Below are 20,472 nucleotides of genomic sequence, written 5' to 3'. Positions count from 1 at the left end.
CCCAATCCTTCTCTTCTAACTTCTTCCAAGTCCCATTTCATATACTTTCTGCCTTTTCATAGACCCATCTCTTTTTTTATGCTTCCTAAGACCCCCCCCCCAATCTTTCACACCATTTCTCTACCCCTCCAAATACTCTTTCTCCTTTCTCGCCCCTCCCTTCTTTTCACTAGATCCTCCCCATCACTCTCTCACCCACTATAAGCTCTTTCCTCATTTTCCCTCTCTCTCTAGAGGTAATTCTCTTTCTCTGTTTACCCCCCTCTCTAGAAGCTCTTCCCTCCCTTTTTTTCTTCTCCTTCTCTTTACTACTACTACTTATCATTTTTAAAACGCTACTAGACGTACGCAGTGCTGTACACTTGAACATAGAGAGAGTAGTAGTACACTCCTCTCTTACTTCTTATATGCTCCAGCCCTCCATGCCACTCATCTTTCTTTTCTTTTGCTCCCTGCCTCAGTCCCTCTAGAGGCTTTTCCATTTCTTTTTTGCTCACCTAGAGGGGCATAATTGAAAGGGGCACCCAAGTTTTCCTGAGGACGTCCTCGTAGGACATCCTGGTGAAGGGGCAGGGAAACCCGTATTATCGAAACAAGATGGGCGTCCATCTTTCGTTTCGATAATACGGTCGGGGACGCCCAAATCTTGACATTCAGGTCGTCCTTAGACTTGGTCATTTCTGATTTTCGGCGACAATGGAAACTAAGGACACCCATTTCAGAAATGACCAAATCCAAGCCCTTTGGTCATGGGAGGAGCCAGCATTCGTAGTGCACTGGTCCCCCTGACATGCCAGGACACCAACCGGGTACATTAGGGGGCACTGCAGTGGACTTCAGAAACTGCTCCCAGGTGCATAGCTTCCTTACCTTATGTGCTGAGCCCCCCAAAACCCACTACCCACAATTGTACACTACTACCATAGCTCTTACAAGTGAAGCAGGGCACCTACATGTGGGTGCAGTGGGTTTCTGGTGGGTTTTGGAGGGCTCACATTTACCATCACAAGTGTAACAGGTAGGGGGGGATGGGCCTGGGTCCGCCTGCCTGAAGTTCACTGCACCCACTAAAACTGCTCCTGGGACCTGCATACTGCTGCGATGGTCCTGAGTATGACATATGAGGCTGGCACAAAATATTTTTATTTTTTTGAGGGTGGGATGGGGTTAGTGACCACTAGGGGAGTAAGGGGAGGTCATCCCCGATTCCCCCCCGGTGGTCATCTGGTCAGTTTAGGCACCTTTTCGTGGCTTGGTCGTAACAAAAAAAGGACCAAGTGAAGTCGTCCAAGTGCTCGTCAGGGATGTCCTTCTTCCATTATGGGTCGAGGACGCCCATGTGTTAGGCACACCCAAGTCCCGCCTTCGCTACACCTCCGACACGCCCCCTGGAACTTTGGTCATCCCTATGACGGAAAGCAGTTGGGGACACCCAAAATTGGCTTTCGATTATGCCGATTTGGGCGACCCTGTGAGAAGGATGCCCATCTTCCGGTTTGTGTCGAAAGATGGGCGTCCTTCTCTTTCAAAAGTAAGCCTGCTAGTCTCTTCTTCTCTTTCTTGCATCCCTCATCCCCCCTTCACTAGAAATTTTCTCAGGCTGGAATGAGAAGATTCTTCATTGTTGCATGCAGACTCACCCCTTGTTAGCAGCAGGAGAATCCTCTGAGATTTTTCAGTTCTTATCATGAGACCAGTTTCATGGCAGCAGAATAGACATCCTATTAATGCTTCTCCTGATGCCGACAGTGTTGTGCCTGCACAGTGGAGAGAAAGAATTGAACCAACGTGGATATAAACAGGGCAGTCAGACCGGGCAGGGATTTGAGTTACTCCAGGCCTGATCTGATGGCTGAAACTGAAGTGGCAAAAATATGGAGGGTGGCACTAGTCACACCATAGCAACACCTATGCATGATGTCCATATTCTGAGTTGGATGTTCTTTCTAAAATTCCACTCTCAGGGAACATCTAATCTCCTAGATCCTGATGAGGGGACCAACAGGAGAGATTAATGGGAGGATCATGTAGCCTTAACAAAATCTTCAAAAAATCTGAGCCTTCTCCCAGTAAAATCAGAGTACCTAAACTGAACTGAATATGCTGAGCCACAGGCAATCAATACAACTATTTCATATATAGTCTTATATGCTCTCTTAACTTATTACTAGTAAGTAGTCTCACAGTGTATTTTAAATCATTGGAAGGGCTCTCAGAGTATATGCAAGAAGGCTGAGGTAAATTATATTACAGTAATCCAGTCTACTAAAGACTGGAGACTCTAGCATGGTATAAAAGTCACCAACTTCCAACAAAACAGCATAAACTTCATAATAAAATCATCCTAAGAAAGCTCATAGAAACTGTCTTTCTGATTTGCACCAGACAATGGACCAATTTATATCATGAACAATGGCTCAGGAGAGGGATCTTGGGGTGATGATGTCTGAGGATCTGAAGGTGACGAAACAATGCGACAAGGTGGTGGCTGTGGACAGAAGGATGCTATGTTGCATAGAGAGGGGTATAACCAGCAGAAGAAAGGAGGTGTTGATGCCCCTCTACAAGTTGTTGGTGAGGCCCCACTTGGAGTATTGTGTTCAATTTTGGAGGCCATATCTTGCTAAGGATGTAAAAAAAACTTGAAGCAGTTCAAAGAAAAGCTACAATAATGGTAACATAGTAGATGACGGCAGAAAAAGACCTGCATGGTCCATCTAGTCTGCCCAAGATAAACTCATATCTTGAATTTTTACCTGTCTTTTTCAGGGCACAGACCGTATAAGTCTGCCCAGCAGTATTTCCCGCCTCCCAACCACCAGTCCCGTCTCCCATCACTGGCTCTGGTATAGACCGTATAAGTCTGCCCTCCCCTATCCTAGCCTCCCAACCACCAACCCCTCTTCCCCCCACCTGCTCCGCCACCCAATTTCAGCTAAGCTTCTGAGGATCCATTCCTGCTGCACAGGATTCCTTTATGCATATCCCACGCATGTTTGAATTCCGTTACCGTTTTCATCTCCACCACCTCCCGCGGGAGGGCATTCCAAGCATCCACCACCCTCTCCGTGAAAAATACTTCCTGACATCTTTTTTGAGTCTGCCCCCCTTCAATCTCATTTCATGTCCTCTCGTTCTACCGCCTTCCCATCTCCGGAAAAGATTTTTTTGCGGATTAATACCTTTCAAGTATTTGAACGTCTGCATCATATCACCCCTGTTCCTCCTTTCCTCCAGGGTATACATGTTCAGGTCAGCAAGTCTTTGGTCATACGTCTTGGAACGCAAATCCCATACCATTCTCGTAGCTTTTCTTTGCACCGCTTCCATTTTTTTAACATCCTTCGCAAGGTACGGCCTCCAAAACTGAACACAATACTCCAGGTGGGGCCTCACCAACGACTTGTACAGGGGCATCAACACTTCCTTTCTTCTGCTGATCACACCTCACTCTATACAGCCTAGCAACCTTCTCGCTACGGCCACCGCCTTGTCATACTGTTTCATCGCCTTCAGATCCTCGGATACTATCACTCCAAGATCCCTCTCCCCCTCAGTACCTATCAGACTCTCCCCGCCTAACACATACAGTACGTCTCTCGTGGGTTTCTACTCCCTAAATGCATCACTTTGCATTTCTTCGCATTGAATTTTAATTGCCAAACCTCAGACCATTCTTCTAGCTTCCTCAGATCCCTTTTCATGCTTTCCACTTCCTCCCGGGCGTCCACTCTGTTGCAAATCTTAGTATCATCCGCAAATAGGCAAACTTTACCTTCTAAACCTTCGGCAATGTCACTCACAAATATATTGAACAGAATCGGCCCCAGCACCGATCCCTGAGACACTCCGCTACTCACCTTTCCCTCCTCCGAGCGAACTCCATTTACCACCACCCTCTGTCGTCTGTCCGTCAACCAGTTCCTAATCCAGTTCACCACTTCGGGACCTACTGTATCTTCAGCCCATCTAGTTTATTTAAGAGCCTCCTGTGGGGAACCGTGTCAAAAGCTTTGCTAAAATCTAAGTAGATTACGTCTATAGCACGTCAATGATTCAATTCTCCAGTTACCCAATCAAAGAATTCAATGACATTCGTTTGGCACGATTTCCCTCTGGTAAAACCATGTTGTCTCGGATCTTGCAGCTTGTTGGCTTCTAGGAAATTCACTATCCTTTCCTTCAGCATGGCTTCCATTACTTTTCCAATAACCGAAGTGAGGCTTACCGGCCTGTAGTTTCCAGCTTCTTCCCTATCACCACTTTTGTGAAGAGGTACCACCTCCTCCGTTCTCCAGTCCCTCGGAACCTCTCCAGTCTCCAAGGATTTATTAAACAAATCTTTAAGAGGACCCGCCAGGACCTCTCTGAGCTCCCTCAATATTCTGGGGTGGATCCCGTCGGTCCCATGGCTTTGTTCACCTTTAGCTTTCCAAGTTGTTGATACACACTCTCTTCCATGAACGGTGCTATATCCATTCCATTCTCAGGTGTACTTTTGCCAGTCCCTCGCGGTCCTTCTCCAGGATTTTCTTCAGTGAAAACCGAACAAAAGTATCTATTTAGTAAATTGGCTTTTTCTTCATCATTATCTACATAGCGGTTTGCTGTATCTTTTAGTCTCACAATTCCCTTTTTAGTCCTTCTTCTTTCACTAATATACCTGAAGAAATTTTTGTCGTCCCTCCTTACATTTCTAGCCATTTGTTCTTCCGCTTGCGCCTTCGCCAGACGTACCTCTCTCTTGGCTTCTTTCAGTTTCATCCGGTATTCCTCCCCGTGTTCCTCTTCTTGAGATTTTCTATATTTCTGGAACGCCAACTCTTTAGCCTTTATTTTCTCAGCCACTTGCTTGGAGAACCATATCGGTTTCCTTTTCCTCTTGCTTTTATTTACTCTCCTTACATAATTGTCTGTGGCCCTATTTATTGCTTCTTTCAGCCTGGACCACTGCCCTTCCACTTCCTGTTCGTCCTCCCAGCCCAACATCTCCTTCCTCAGATATTCCCCCATTTTACTAAAGTCAGCACGCTTGAAATCCAGGACTTTGAGTTTAGAGTGGCCGCCCTCCACTTCAGCTGTTATATCAAACCAAACCGTTTGATGGTCACTGTTTCTCAGATGTGCACACACTCGCACATTTGACACACTATCCCCATTTGTGAGCACCAGATCCAGCATCGCTCCCTCCCTCGTGGGTTCCGTCACCATCTGTCTGAGCAGAGCACTTTGGAAAGCATCTACGATCTCTCTACTTCTTTCCGATTTGGCAGACGGAACCTTCCAATCTACATCCAGCAGATTGAAATCTCCCATCAACAGAACCTCTTTTTTCTTTCCTAATTTTTGAATATCTGCAATCAGATCTTTATCTAGTTCCTCTAATTGTGTGGGGGGTCTGTAGACTTTGTGTTTCAAGATGTAAGAGGAGAAACTTGCTGACCTGAACATGTGTACCCTGGAGGAAAGGAAAAACAGGGGTGATATGATACAGACATTCAAATATATGAAAGGTATTAATCCGCAATCAAATCTTTTCCTGAGACGACAAGGCGGTAGAACTAGAAGGAATGAATTGAGGTTGAAAGGGGGCAGACTCAGGAATAATGTCAGGAAGTATTTTTTCACCAAGAGGGTGGTAGATACCTGCAATGCCCTCCAGCAGGAGGTGGTGGAGATGAAAACGGTAACGGAATTAAAAAATGCATGGGATAAACACAAAGGAATCCTGTTTAGAAGGAATGGTTCCACAGAAGCTTAGCAGAGATTAGGTGGCCACACCGGTAATTAGGAAGCAAGGCAAGTGCTAGGCAGACTTCTATGGTCTGTGCCCTGGTTTTGGCTGGACAGATTCAGGTTCAGAAAGTGGAGAACAAGGTCCGTGCTGGGCAGACGTCTATTGTCTATGCCCTGAAAATGGCAAGGACAAATCAATATCAGGTCTGTATATGAAGCATCCCATACAATTTGTAATGAATTTATCTTGTTGGGCAGACTGGATGGACCATACAGGTCTTTAGCTGCCATCATCTACTATGTTATTATGTTACTATGTTATATGTTACTATGGTGCTAATAGGAATAATAGTATTCCAAGTTTTACCTCCATACAACACAGCAACAATAAATTTTAAGTGTTCTGATCCAACCAACCTCTCACAATCTATATAGATTGAATAAAAGCACAAAAGGTAACCCTGCAACCTCTACAATGCAGTAAGAGGCTGCTTGTAGATAATATAGAGCTGCTGAGAGAAAAAGAAAAAGCCCTGTGGAATTCCAGTGTTCATCATCCTTCACTTTGACTCACTTCTCTCCTTCCAGCTCATCTTCTGATGCAATCTGATAGGAATGCCTGAAACCCATCTTTTGCAGGCAAAGTAAAGAAAAGGACCTTCTGTTTCTGCATTGCCTTTGTCTCATTCCACATTTTTGGAGCAGATACAGTGTCATCATTCAAACTCCTTACCTCAAAGCCGGGCAACTACAAATAGTATGCACTGGAAGATGGAGTTACAAAAAACAGAACTAGATAATGACCTTGTAGTACATAGGGTTAGTTTCTAAAATGCTGCCATGCTATTTCAACCTTATTCAAATGTTGTCCATATCTATGCATTGTGAGCCCATGACATGATCAAATACAACTCTCCCTGTATTTGTAAATTATTATTATTTTTTAAAATGCATCTATTCACATAAGTGATTGGAATAATTCATCGTTTGTGGGGTCAAACTCAATGTAAAGAAGTGCAGGAAAAGTCAGAGACCATATGTGATCTGTAGTATTACACCTGAGCAAGTAAATTGGGGAGAGAATGCATGGGCCTTTTGGTCCTTATCTGCTATCATATTGTATGTGTGTATGCTTTCTGGTCCTCTCTGTAACAGTGATAAGAATCTGAATGCACTGGGAACAGAGAGATGGGAATTCCAGACATGGCCCTAGTGTTCATGGTGACATGTAATAAAGATGGCCTCCCTGAGTTGATGATTGATTTTAAAGCTGGACCATGGCCCCACAGGAACAACAAAAATTCCATTTACTTCTGGAAGCATGCTTTGAAAGCAATAATGGGGTCTCTTTGAGCCTGCTTAACAAATATACCTTCAACTGACTGCTAAAGCAAACTGCTTCCATTTACTGTGTCGATATCAAGGCCAAGACTGTAATGTTTCTCAAGTGCTGAGATCTTAACAGATTGCAATTCCCTACCAGGCCATGATTTCAAGGCACAATGAAAGTTGTCAATGGACCTGTCAATAGAAATCCAGGGATATTGATTGAAGTAGGCATTTAGGGGTCACTGATCAATGAGAATCCTTGCCAAGAGATGTAGGAAATGATAGCTTGCAAATAAAGGTAGCAAAATGAGACTCCCCCAGGACAAATAAAACAGCTCAATTTTCCCACCCCTGCTGCTTGCCAATTTCCCTCAGTGTGAGAGGAACTGATCTTAACTGATCCAGTGTTTGGAAAGTGGAAACATCTGAAAGCCAGAAACATCAGCCACAATTAAACAGCAACTTACTACCCAATCAGACACCATCTGAGAAGCAGGAGAGAGGAACTGAGGTGGAGCGAAAATTCCTAAATATGTGAGCTCAGTTAACATGGCTCATTGCTTCAGGCACCTATTGCTCTGTGTCATATTCTTACATACCCAGAAAATTACAGGTCACGTAAATTTGCCAATTTTTGAAGCCTCCATATCACAGTGGATGAAAGTCAAGTTGCGATCTGCATTTGTTGGCACTGCTGATGCAATATTTCAGTTTTGTACTATGCCTTTTTTAAATTTCTCATTTCCTTCCTATTTCTTTCCTATCAAATTTGTAATTCCTTTTTATAGTTTATTATAATTGCCCCAAAATTCTATATATTGCACCTTAATTTCCACGCAGAACTAGAAGCATATTCTATAACAATGTGCATAACTTAATTGGTTAATTATCTAATCAGCGCTTGGTGTATTCTATATACCATGTGGAAATTTAAACCTATTCTATAAAATTTAGGCGTACTTTAGAGAATACACCTAGGCGTATTTTTTTTTCTGTGTGGATTTTTAAGGCGCCATATAGAGAACCTAGCACTTAATATATATTGTAAACTTCCTAGATAGTGTGCTTTTAGGTGCTATATCAAGAAATAAATAAACTTGATACTAAGTTTTTGCTATGAAATGTAATGATTTTTGTCTCACTGCGTATTATATGTGGTTATGTTTTAAGTATAATACACTTATGTGGTTTGGATTCTTTCAGATGTAAGCACTTTTGGATCCCCTGATGAAGCTGTAGGTGAAATGAGTTCCTATTGGGATTATGTCTAAAGACAAGTGCTGGCTTTTCATGATATTACATATCAAAATTTACTGTAATATTTGATTTATCTGGTGGAGATTTTTCAGATCAATGATGGAAGTTTGTCCACGTGGGTAGTAGCAATGTGAGTCCTGATTGTTGAAATGGACTTATGAGGTGCTTGGCCCTGGACTGCTGAGAATTTTTCCCCTCCATCAGTTTTTCTTTTTTTGTATGTTCACAGTGAGTTTATGTGACCTGTAGCTTTGTGGATATTCGGTGAGGGTCTGCCAGCATGGAGGAACGCAGATATCCTATGAAGAAATAACAACAGCACAGAAAGGAGTGGGAAATAGACCAGGCAAATCAGAAGCAAACAAGGAGATTTCAAACGACCGTGTTTTGACAGCCTGCTTCAGGAGTCTTTATATAAAATATGTAAAGACATCAAGTGGTCAGTGAACGATGGTACAAAGAGATGAAGAAATGTGGTCTTTAAAAATACCTTTTTGTAAGAAATCCGTGGATCCTGTGTGTGGTGAACTGTCGCGTCTATGCTTTTTGTGGATATTAACATATTAGTGGCTTTATGGGGTTTCTCTTTTTTGTGGATTATTAAATATTCTTAAATACACTATATTATAAGTTTCTGCCACAGAGGGGATGATTTGGCATTTTTTGACCCATGCCCATAATCAAACCAAAAAGAAATCTCAATGCACCAGTTCATTACTGTTTTGCCACTGAGATATAAGTTGTTGTTTAAACAGTAAAGTTAATTTTAAAAAGTACAGACTGCAAAAGAAACTCATGCCACTTCTGTGGGTCTGTAGCAATATATGCACATTTAACATTTAATCCATGATTTAACTTGTGATGTAATCCCTGCCATTGCATGAAATACCTCCCTTTTATTGGCTGCAAAACCATAAGCTCTGAAAAGATTTTTTTAAAAATATTTAGCAAATTTTCATTATAATAACCAAGCCTGGACACTTGTAGAGAAATGCACATTGTTTCAAGTTTAAAACAAAATAAAGAAAATAGAACACCATAGAAAAAATAATTGTACCAAACTGTACTCACCTGGGAGCCCTTTTACAGAACAGCGGTAAGCCCAACGCGGCTGCCGGCATTAGTTACCTGGGGGCAGGGGTGTAACTAGGTGGGGCCATGGGGGCACGGGCCCCAGCAGATTCAGCCCTGGCCCCCCTGCTTTCACCCCCCTGCTGACCTTCCCCCGCCACATTTGACCCCCCTTCCGCTGCCGCCAGCCCTCCCCTGCCGCCACCGTCGGGTACCTTTGTTGGCGGGGGTCCCCAAACCCTGCCAGCTGCAACATGCAGGATGTCAGGACTCACAGAAACAGAATCCAGATCAGCAATGCACCGGACTCGGAGACCAGCACTGAAGGGGACTTTGCGGGGGTTAGGGACCCCTGCCAGCAAAGGTACCTGGCGGTGGTGGGAGAGGTTGGCTGCGACAGCGGGGGGGGGGGGTCGAAAGGGACGTGGGAGGGACGGCGCTGCTGGGGGGGGGGGGGTCAGCGGCGCCGGGGAGGGGGCTAAAATGTGCCCCTCACCTCGGGCTCTGGACCCCCCCTTCCCGCTGAAGTCTGGCTATGCCCCTGCCTGGGGGCCCACTCTATCATGTTCTTAAACATACCATGGGTTACATTCTCCCTCTAGTCGGAAACCACTTGCTCCTCAAGGATCCAAGTTCTATTCAACATATAACAGTAATTAATATTCATTATTCTTCAGCATGGTATCAACATTTTAACATTTGATTTCTTACAATTAAACTTTAACATAACAACTTTTATCTTTATTGCTTTTACCATAATTCTATAACATTGTTTTATTAGGGTCTATTACCCAACCTTTATTTAGCACATTAAATTTACATCAATCATCATAATATATACATTTCTGAATCAAGTAATTCTTCTTACATCATTCCCATCAAATGAACTGCTCAAAATATATTAGCTGGACCAGAATCCTTCTCCACAGTCACAATTAGCCATACCACTCAGGATCTGGCTTTTGCTAGATCAAATATCCATATAGCAAACATTTGCCTATTTATCTTCTCAGGGTCCTTCCCTAAGAAGGTATCCAAGTAGAGGAGACTCACCGACCACCGCCGGACTCGTTCCTGCATGTCATTCTGGTGGTTGATCTTTCTTTTTCCACTGCTCTTGGGATAGAACTCTCACAGGCGGCATGTTAATTTCAATAGTTATTTCTGAGCCCAACAAAATCAATAGTCCAGGAAATTCAGGGCATTATTCTACACAGCATAGACTGGTCAATCTTCAGTAGGTAGTGGTCAGTATTTCTTTAAACGCTGATTGCTTCTGGCTGAATTAAATCCAGACATTTAGTACCAGCCCCTATTTGGCTACTGGCACTGAATATCCAGGTACAAGTGTCCTCCAAGAGTTACCTGGTTACTACTTTATATTCAACAATGGAGTGTAGGAGAGGTCTAGTGGGTCTTGACATCCAGAGGTGACTGGTTCAAATCCCAGTGCTGCTGTTTGTGATCTTGGGCAAATTACTTAACCCTCCATTGCCTCAGGTACAAAAGGGACAGGGAAATACCCAGTGTACCTGACTAACTCACCTTGAGCTACTACTGAAAAAGGTGTGAGCAACCCTGCTAACTTAAGACAACCTTTCAATGTCCTAAGTATAATCCACCTGAATCTGGGTGAGTTCCCCCAGGGGATTAATGAATCATATTTGGCCCCTGGCCAGGGGGGCTGGGAGGAGTGATTATTAGGTGAGGGTGTAAACCAAACCAGGGGTGGAAGAAGACCAAATCCAAATGACCAGCCCAACAAATGAGTATGAGCTTCAAAGTAAATAAACTTGTTTTGAAGCTCCTACTCATTTGTTGGGCTGGTCATTTGGATTTGGTCTTTTTCCACCCCTGGTGCTTGTACTTTAGTGGAAGGCGTGGACCTCCTTTTTTCCTGTTTCCATTGGAGGGTGAGGGTGTGCCAGGGTAGAGTTCTAGTACTGTAATACTGTGGGAAAAAATGTTACCGTGATGACTGACAGAGAGATACAATTGGGAGGAGGGGCAAAGTGGAATGCCACTTTGTGCACAAGGTCTTTGGTTGTCCCCCTCCCACCCACCCCCGCCAGGACCCATGAGTGAGGGGGTATCCTGCCTGTGACAATAAGCATGGACTGCTGTGATAGTGTAATGTCTACTGAGAAAGCAGAGGTTGAAGTAAGTGGGCTCTGGGAGACGGAGAGAAAGAATACGCCCCCCCCCCCCCCCCCCCCCGCAAGCAGAACAGGAAGAGACCTGTTCAGACCCGGAGATGGATGAGAGGAACCTCACGTCTGGGAGAAGAAGGACAGACAGGGAGGTCTGGCAGCTGGGAAAAAGCCCAGCAGGATGCTTGTTTTTAAGGGATCAGACAAGCTGCAGCCCAGGATTGTCCTACTGGGTCAGACGGGCTTGGAGGGTTAAGAGCTGAATGGACACTGAAAGAGACTGAATCTAAGGGATTTTCCATCTGAGTAATGCCCTGGGACTCCCCCCGAGAGAATAAATATTTACAATTGTTAGGCTGACATTTTGCTGAATGTTTCTGTTTAAAGTTCTGTTAGTAAAAAAGTTCACGAGTTTACAAAAGCAGCTCCTGGAGTGAGAATGATTTTTTTTTTTTCTTGAGACTGTGTTAAAGCAATAAAGGTGGCGACTTAAACCATCCGGCCTACTGGATTTAGCCCGGCCCTGGCCTGCACCCAGCTCAAAAAGAGACTTTACTTTTTGTACGTCCTGGCCCAGGTGCCTGATCAAAAGAGCTTAGACAGCATCCAAGACAGTCTGGAGGGGACCAGGGTTACATAAATTAATCTGGATACTGCCATTGAATAATGCACATGGCCAGATAACTCCCAGCTTTACTCTGACTCTACCCCTGGACCACCCTGGCACTCGCTGGGCTAAACCACAGCAATTAGCGCAGATAATAAGCAGCACTAGCCACTTAAGTGCCACTGAATATCTGCTCTAGGACTGACCAGTACTATTTAAATGCCTAGTTAAATCACTTCCATTATCTACCCCAGAGGTTTTGAATTATTGTCTTAATTTTGGCAGTTATCATGCAGTAGCTGGAAAACCTTAACATCTCCTAGAGAGCTATCCTTATTTAGAACAGTTTTCAAAGGAATTTTTGTGGGACAAAAAAATATTTACCTGCAGAAACGTCCCCCACCCCCCACCATCTCTGGTGAAAATTGGTGGCAGTGGGGGTATGATTGGGGCAGGGCATTGGACATAGGCACATAAATTTCATTTGGAAAGCCCTGTGCCTGCTTTCTCCTAATTTCACCACATACTTTTATACTTGTAAACCATGCAAAAAAAAAAGAGTCCCTATGACACCAGCAGCCAGGTAGTTTTTAAAAGAGAAACTTGGTGGGGAACTGCTTTCAAACTCCATTTGCAGCCTCACAAGCCTGCAAGTTATACAGGAGGTCTGAAAACTGCCCTCTAAAGATGTTCAGTTATGAGTGGAAGAGTAGCCTAGTGGTTAATGCAGTGGACTTTGATCCTGGGGAACTGGATTTGATTCCAATTGGAACTTCATGTGACTCTGGGCAAGTCACTTAACCCTTCATTGCCCCAGGTACACATAAGTACCTGTATATACTATGTAAACCACTTTCAATATAGTTGCAAAATCCATCAAAGGTAGTATATCAAATCCCTTTCCCTTAAGTACTTACCTCTAACCATTTCCAGAAGTTGGCTAGCTAAAATGGTTCTGGAAACCAATGGCTTCTCTGCAAGCTGTTGATATATTCTGTTTAACCCACATAGGAATTATCCTGAATTAGTGGCCCATGATTTTGGAGATCACATAAATTGTACTTGAAGAAGGGACCTGCATGCTCTTATACTGGTCAAAAAAAGAATATTACAGTCTTTGGACATTCATGACCAATATTCAGACTCAGTGGTCAGTGGTCACAATTGAATTTAATCCAGATATTCAGCAGTGCTGTCTGGAAAGTGACCAGTCCTGCATATCCAGACTCATTGGGGAACAGTACAAATAGGATGAAATATTTTTTCACTCAACGAATAGTTAAGCTTTGTCGGAGGATGCGGTAATAGCGGATAGTGTATCTGGGTTTAAAAAAGATTTGGACAAGTTCCTGGAGGAAAAGTACATTGTTTGTTATTGAGTTAGACATGGGGAAGCAACTGCATGCCCCGGGATTGGTAGCATGGAATGTTGCTACTAATTGGGTTTCTGCCAGGTACTTGTGACCTGGCTTGGCCACTGTTTGGAGACAGGAGACTGGTATAGATGAGCCATTGGTCTGACCCAGTATAGCTACTCTTATGTTCTTATAACACTTCCACACCCCCTCGCAAAAACGTTATACAGAAATAAATAACATGCAATTAATGCACTCTGACAGGCAAATTAGCTTAAAACATTTTAACACGTTTTGCAGTAAACCTTTTTCCCTGCATTAAGCCTGGGTTAGTGTTTAAAATGATTTAGTAAAAGGGACCCAAAGTTAGCACACTCTTTTTGCTGTAAGCTTTTTGTCAGTTTTCTACAGAAGGAGACACTGTTTTTCCACACCTGCTTTTTGCAGCTGGAGAGAATGAAGCTGAAGTTGTACCCTAGTCACAGCAGGAACCAATGGCAGATCATAAAACCAGTAGATAAAAAGGTTGTTGTATATCCTACAATAACAGCTTGCATTTTTTAAAAAGCATATGCTTGCAGGCCTTCAAAACCTTTTGAACACAGAAAGGTCTGAATTCTAATCACTACCTGGGCTGCAAATACAAATGTTTTCACATTATTATTATTATTTAAGTTCTCCAACTGGAATCAGATACTGACAGGAAGAAGGAGCAAGGTTTGTCAAGTAGCATAACTAGATCTGAAGTTTTGGGTGGGTATGGGGGTGGACTGAGTGGATACGGCCCACACATTTCCTCCTCCTCCCATACTCCCCCCCCCCCCCAACTCCCTGGAGTGGAGGAGTGGCCTAGTGGTTAGGGTGGTGGACTTTGGTCCTGGGGAACTGAGTTTGATTCCCACTTCAGGCACAGGCAGCTCCTTGTGACTCTGGGCAAGTCACTTAACCCTCCATTGCCCCATGTAAGCTGCATTGAGCCTGCCATGAGTGGGAAAGCACGGGGTACAAATGTAACAAAAAGAAAATAGACACTATTGGAGATTCTACATGGAATGTTGCTATTCCACTAACAACATTCCATGTAGAAGGCTGTGCAGGCTTCTGTCTCTGTGAGTCTGACGTCCTGCATGTACGTGCAGGACGTCAGACTCGCAGAAGCCTGTGCGGCATTGGTGGAATAGTGGAATAGCAACATTCCATGTAGAATCTCAAATAGTAGTAACAGTGGAGGAGTGGCCTAGTGGTTAGGGTGGTGGACGTTGGTCCTGGGGAACTGTTCGATTCCCTCTTCAGGCACAGGCAGCTCCTTGTGACTCTGGGCAAGTCACTTAACCCTTCATTGCCCCATGTAAGCCTGCCATGAGTGGGAAAGCGCGGGGTACAAATGTAACAAAAAAAAATTAATACTTTGGCTTGCGGGGATCCTCAAACCCACACCAGCTCAAGAATCCTTATCGGCTGTCTCTACTCCGGGGCAGTCAGCAGTGCGTTCCCACGGTCTGCAAGCAATTTTTCAAGAAAAAAAAAAACCCAAAACTGCCCCAAACCATTCCTTTGAAAATCTTGTGGCTGATAGCAGCACAGGTACTTCTGGACATGCAGACATTGCACCTTCAACGTCCATAATATAAAGCAAGCATGGTGATTTCAAAATGAAATCCCCACACATTATCTTACCCGTTCCCCCACAAGCCCTACTTCTCAGTGGTATGAATAAATGGACCCATGCTTTCTCACAGATTGGACATTTTGACCTACTCAGGGGGAGAGCGTGGAGGGGCATAATCGAACGGCGCCGGCCAGCTAAATGGGCGGCCATCTATTTGGCCGGCGCCATAGGCGTAGACTGGGGGGGGCGAGGGGGGGCAATGCCCCCCCAAACGACGATGACGTGGACTGGAGCTAGAAGTGAAAAAAAAAAAACAAGCAGGCACGCGCTCGTCTCCGTCCGCTTCGCTGCTTCCCTGCCCTCTCTGTCTGCGTCCCGCCCGAAAGGAAATGACATCAGAGGAAGGCGGGACGCAGACAGAGAGGGCAGGGAAGCAGCGAAGCGGACGGAGACGAGCGTGTCTATCTACCCCCTCTCTTCCTACCCTCCGGCGCAGGCAGCACCAATCTTCTCTAAGTTTTTCTTGTTCCTGGCAGCGGTAGCGACGTACACGCTGCCTTCAGCTCTGCCCCGAAGCCTTCTCTTCAAGTTCCTGTTCCCGCATAGGTGGGAACAGGAACTTGAAGAAAAGGCTTCCGGGGCAGACCGAAGGCAGCGTGTACGTCGCTACCGCTGCCAGGAACACAGAAAGGCTGAAGAAGACTGCTGCCTGCACCGGAGGGAGGGAGGAAGAGAGGGGTAAACGGAGTCACGATCCTGGACCTCGCGGGGGGGGGGGGCAGCAGAGGGAAGATGAATGGGACTGGGAGGGTGGAGAGCAGAGGGAAGGAGTAAGAGATGGATGGGACTGGGAGGGGTGGGTGGGGAGCAGAGGGAAGGACCAGGAATTGGATGGGACTGGGAGGGTGGGAAGCAGTGGGAAGGAGCAGGAGATGGATGGGACTGGGAGGGGTGGGAAGCAGAGGGAAGGAGCAAGAGATGGATGGGACTGGGAGGGGTGGGTGGGGAGCAGAGGGAAGGACCAGGAATTGGATGGGACTGGGAGGGTGGGAAGCAGTGGGAAGGAGCAGGAGATGGATGGGACTGGGAGGGGTGGGAAGCAGAGGGAAGGAGCAAGAGATGGATGGGACTGGGAGGGGTGGGTGGGGAGCAGAGGGAAGGACCAGGAATTGGATTGGACTGGGAAATGAGGTGAGCAGAGGGAAGGAGCAGGAGATGGATGGGACTGGGAGGGGTGGGGAGCAGAGGGAAGCCTACTGGAAAGAAGACACTGCATAAAACAGAAGACACTGGGACCAAAGCGAATAGAAAAACTAAATGATCAACAAAGGTAAAAAAGTATTTTATTCAGAATATATTAATTGAAATATGTCAGCTTTTTGAAATGTGCATCTGTGATATTTTGCCTGTAAATTTCAATTCCTTCCTCCCAGTGGCGTAGCTACGTGGGGCCTGAGGGGGCCGGGGCCCCCGCAGATTCACCCCAGGACCCCCCTCCCGGCGAACCCGCCCCCGCCGCTGCCTACCTTTACTTTTGCTGGCGGGGGATCCCACTCCCCGCCAGCCGACGTCTTCTCAGTACTTCCTGCTCTTCAATTTGTTTGCTGACGTCCTGCACGTAATTGTACGTGCAGGACGTCAGACTCAGAGAACAGTTCTGTTCTCTGAGTCTGACGTCCTGCACGTACAACGTGCAGGACGTCAGCAAACAAATTGAAGAGCGGGAAGCGACTAAGAAGAAGACGTCGGCTGGCGGGGAGTGGGATCCCCCGCCAGCAAAAGTAAAGGTAGGCGGCAGCGGCGGCGGGTTCGCGGCGGGAGGGGGGGGTGGCAATGTCGGTGGTGGGGGGGCGGCGCCGGGGGGAGGGCTAAAATGTGCCCCCTCCCCCCGGGCTCTGGACCCCTCTCCCACGGAAGGCTGGCTACGCCCCTGCTTCCTCCATATTAGCATATTCATTTGCATATGTATATATGCAAATGAATATGCTAATATGCTCCGCCCCATCCTTTGCCCCCCCAAATGAAACAGTCAAACTACGCCTATGGCCGGCGCCCCAAACAGCGGTCCCGAACCGTATTATCGAAAAAGATGGCCGCCATCTTTCGTTTCGATAATACGGTTGGGGCCGGCCAAATGTCAGAGATGGTCAGGTTTGAGATGGCCGGCATCGGTTTTCAGCGATAATGGAAACCAATGCCGGCCATCTCAAACCCAGCCAAATCCAAGGCATTTGGTCATGGGCGGGGCCAGCATTTGTAGTGCACTGGTCCCCCTGACATGCCAGGACACCAACCGGGCACGCTAGGGGCCACTGCAGTGGACTTCACAAACTGCTCCCAGGTGCATACCTCCCTTACCTTGTGTGCTGAGCCCCCCAAATCCCCCCAAAACCCACACCCCACAACTCTACACCATTACCATAGCCCTTATGGGTGAAGGGGGCACCTACATATGGGTACAGTGGGTTTTGGGGGGGGGGGGTTGAAGGGCTCCCATTTACCACCTCAAGTGTAACAGGTAGGGAGGGATAGGCCTGGGTCCACCTGCCTGAAGTGCACTGCACCTACAAAAAACTGCTCCAGGGACCTGCATACTGCTGTCAGGGAGCTGGGTATGACATTTCAGGCTTTTGGGTGGAAGGGGGTTGGTGACCACTGGGGGAGTAAGGGAAGGTGATCCTCGATTTCCTCCTGTGGTCATTTGGTCAGTTGGGGCACCTTTTTGAAGCTTGGTCCTGAAAAAAAGGGACCAAGTGATGCCGGCAAAATGCTCGTCAGGGCCGGCTTTCTTTTTTCCAATTATCGGGCGAAGCCAGCCATCTCCTGACCATGTCCCCATCCCACCTTCGCTACCTTACCGACATGCCCCCTTGAAGTTTGGCCGGCTCAGCGATGGAAAGCAGTTGGCGCCAGCCAAAATCAGCTTTCGATTATACCGATTTGGCCGGGTTCAGGAGATCGCCGGCCATCTCCCGATTTGTGTCGGAAGATGGCCGGTGATCTCCTTCAAAAATGAGCTGGATAAGCAACACCATACTGCAGCACAGCTGCAGCCCAGGACAGCAGATGACAGATGAGACTGTATTGCACTACGTATGCTAATACTAATTGTATTGTACTTTTTGCAAATGTTTATTGTTAGCCACATTGAACCTGAACTTGTTTGGGATAAATGTCATAAATAAAAAAATAAATAAATACATGTTTAAAAGAAAACTGTTCTGCCCCCACAGTTGTATGTGCACATTTACATTTGTTGCATTTGTATTTGTAGAGTGTAATTTAAGATAGTAGTAGCGTCACAGTAGATCCTTTAATCTCTGTTTTCATAGGTTGTACCGTGCATGTGACCCTTTTCCTGCAGTCATTGTGAAACTTTCCAGGTTCTGACTCAACCCAGGGCACGTGCTCTGACCTTACTAGCTATTCCCCCTGCTCCTTAGTCTTATGGATATCTTCAGCACCCCTCCCTGCATAGCAGAAGTCTCCATCTTAGGCTCAAGAACAACCAGTCTACAGGTTCTTTCCTTTTCTTCCTTCTGGAAAAGCATCCTTCTTTCACTGAAGCTTTCATCTAACCAGACAACAAACAGACATCCTTTTTCCACTAAAGCTTAACATTCACCTCTACAATAAATCAGAATCCATCTCTCCAGTCACTCAACATTCAACCCTTCAGTCTGGCAGTCAGTCAGCTTATTAATCGCCATTCAGTTTCAAGGACTCAAACTCCCTGGACAGAACTCTTGTATGACCACCTGCATGCAGTAAGTTATCGGTTTTATTTATCTATAACAAACAGTTGGAAATCAAGAAAAGCTGTCTTTGGATGTTGGGCTGGTTTAGCTTTCTGATTAGTAATGCATGGAATATGCGTTATGAGAACAGTACGGTGGAAAAAAGGGATATAAAGAAGAGAGCAATCCATCAAAGCAAGTTAACAACATACAGTCTACAAAGCTGTGAAAGACACTTTCTTAAAGGAAACACTCATCTTAACGATAAATAGAAGCTGTGAGAAGCCTTCCTTCAATAAACTTACTAAAATAACCTGTGTTGAAAAAAAAAAAAAAAGCACTCAGTAAAAATTAGTGCATTTGAGCAGGAGTAGGTAGCAACACTCACAAAAAGTATAAGGATTTTTTCCTTTCAGACTCTGCAGAGAGCAGTTATAGGAAAATTTTTCGCATAGAGCTAACTCCAGGTCTACAAAAGCCTGCTATTTCTATTTGTACTTCAAAGAGCTTAACTGCCTTCTACCCACTCTTCTTGCCAATGTAATTCAAGGCCCAGGTGTTTGTTGCAAAGAGCTGTTCTGTTATACAAATAACTTAAGCAATGGCAAGTTTTAATGCAACAGAAAGTGATTTGATTGCGAAATGCTGAAGTAAATATGCAAAGTAAGCCAAAAATTACTCTAAATATAATGCATGAAAACCCAGATCAGAACCAGCATGGTGAAATGCACATTAAAAACAAAATATTCAAAGCTGTCACAAAAAGCTTTGAATAGTTATCAAACAAATTAGGATAAACACATTTCTATCCTGAACTGGCTTTGGTACAAAATACAGAAAGACTTATCTATTACATCCAGAGCAGCAGAGATGGTGGTTTCCTGATAATACTACAGTTTAGTTATCAGCATTATGAGCATATGTCAGAAAAGTATCTCAACTTTCTAATTAAAAGCAACACTGAGGAGAGCCTTGAGAAAAAAGCATTTAAGAAGATAAAGAAATATAGTGCAAGGGTTTGATGACAGATACCATAACAGTCACAGCATACAGAAAAAAACTTGATAATATACCCAAGCATTCCAGTGCTTCTAGGCACACACCTAGATCTTCAGGACCACTCAGGATCACTGAGGTCCATGCACTCCATCCTATCTACAAGTGTAACAGCTGCTAGAACACATGCTGAAGTGGAAGCAGCAAAAGCACATGTTCCTTTCAGTAAACAATAAGCTACTTTGAAGCTGGAAAAAATTGAATGGCTGCAGAACAGCTGTAGAAGCTACATGTAAAAAAGACCAACTGGATGTTAATATGGAAGTGCTGCAGCAAATCCATATCTAGCTAATCTAGAAATGCTGCAACAAGAAAAAGAAGCAGCTGCTGGTGAGGTCCAAGCTAAAGCCCTTGAAATAGCTACAGGTTGGGGGGGGGGGGGGTAGCCAGATTAGCCTTCAGTCCAGGGTGCCTGGATGTAGATAACGAGGTAGCTTAATGGCCATTTTGGAAGCAGCTTTGAGAAGGCATGGTGAAAATCCCCTGAAGCAGCAATATCAAAGCAGAATCCATCTCAGCAAAAGATACTGAATTGTCAAAGGTCATTGAATTTTTTATGGAACTT

Source organism: Microcaecilia unicolor, chromosome 4, assembly GCF_901765095.1.
Source record: "Microcaecilia unicolor chromosome 4, aMicUni1.1, whole genome shotgun sequence".
NCBI lineage: Eukaryota > Metazoa > Chordata > Amphibia > Gymnophiona > Siphonopidae > Microcaecilia > Microcaecilia unicolor.
The sequence above is the reverse complement of the archived record's forward strand: the minus strand, read 5'-3'. Positions refer to the sequence as shown.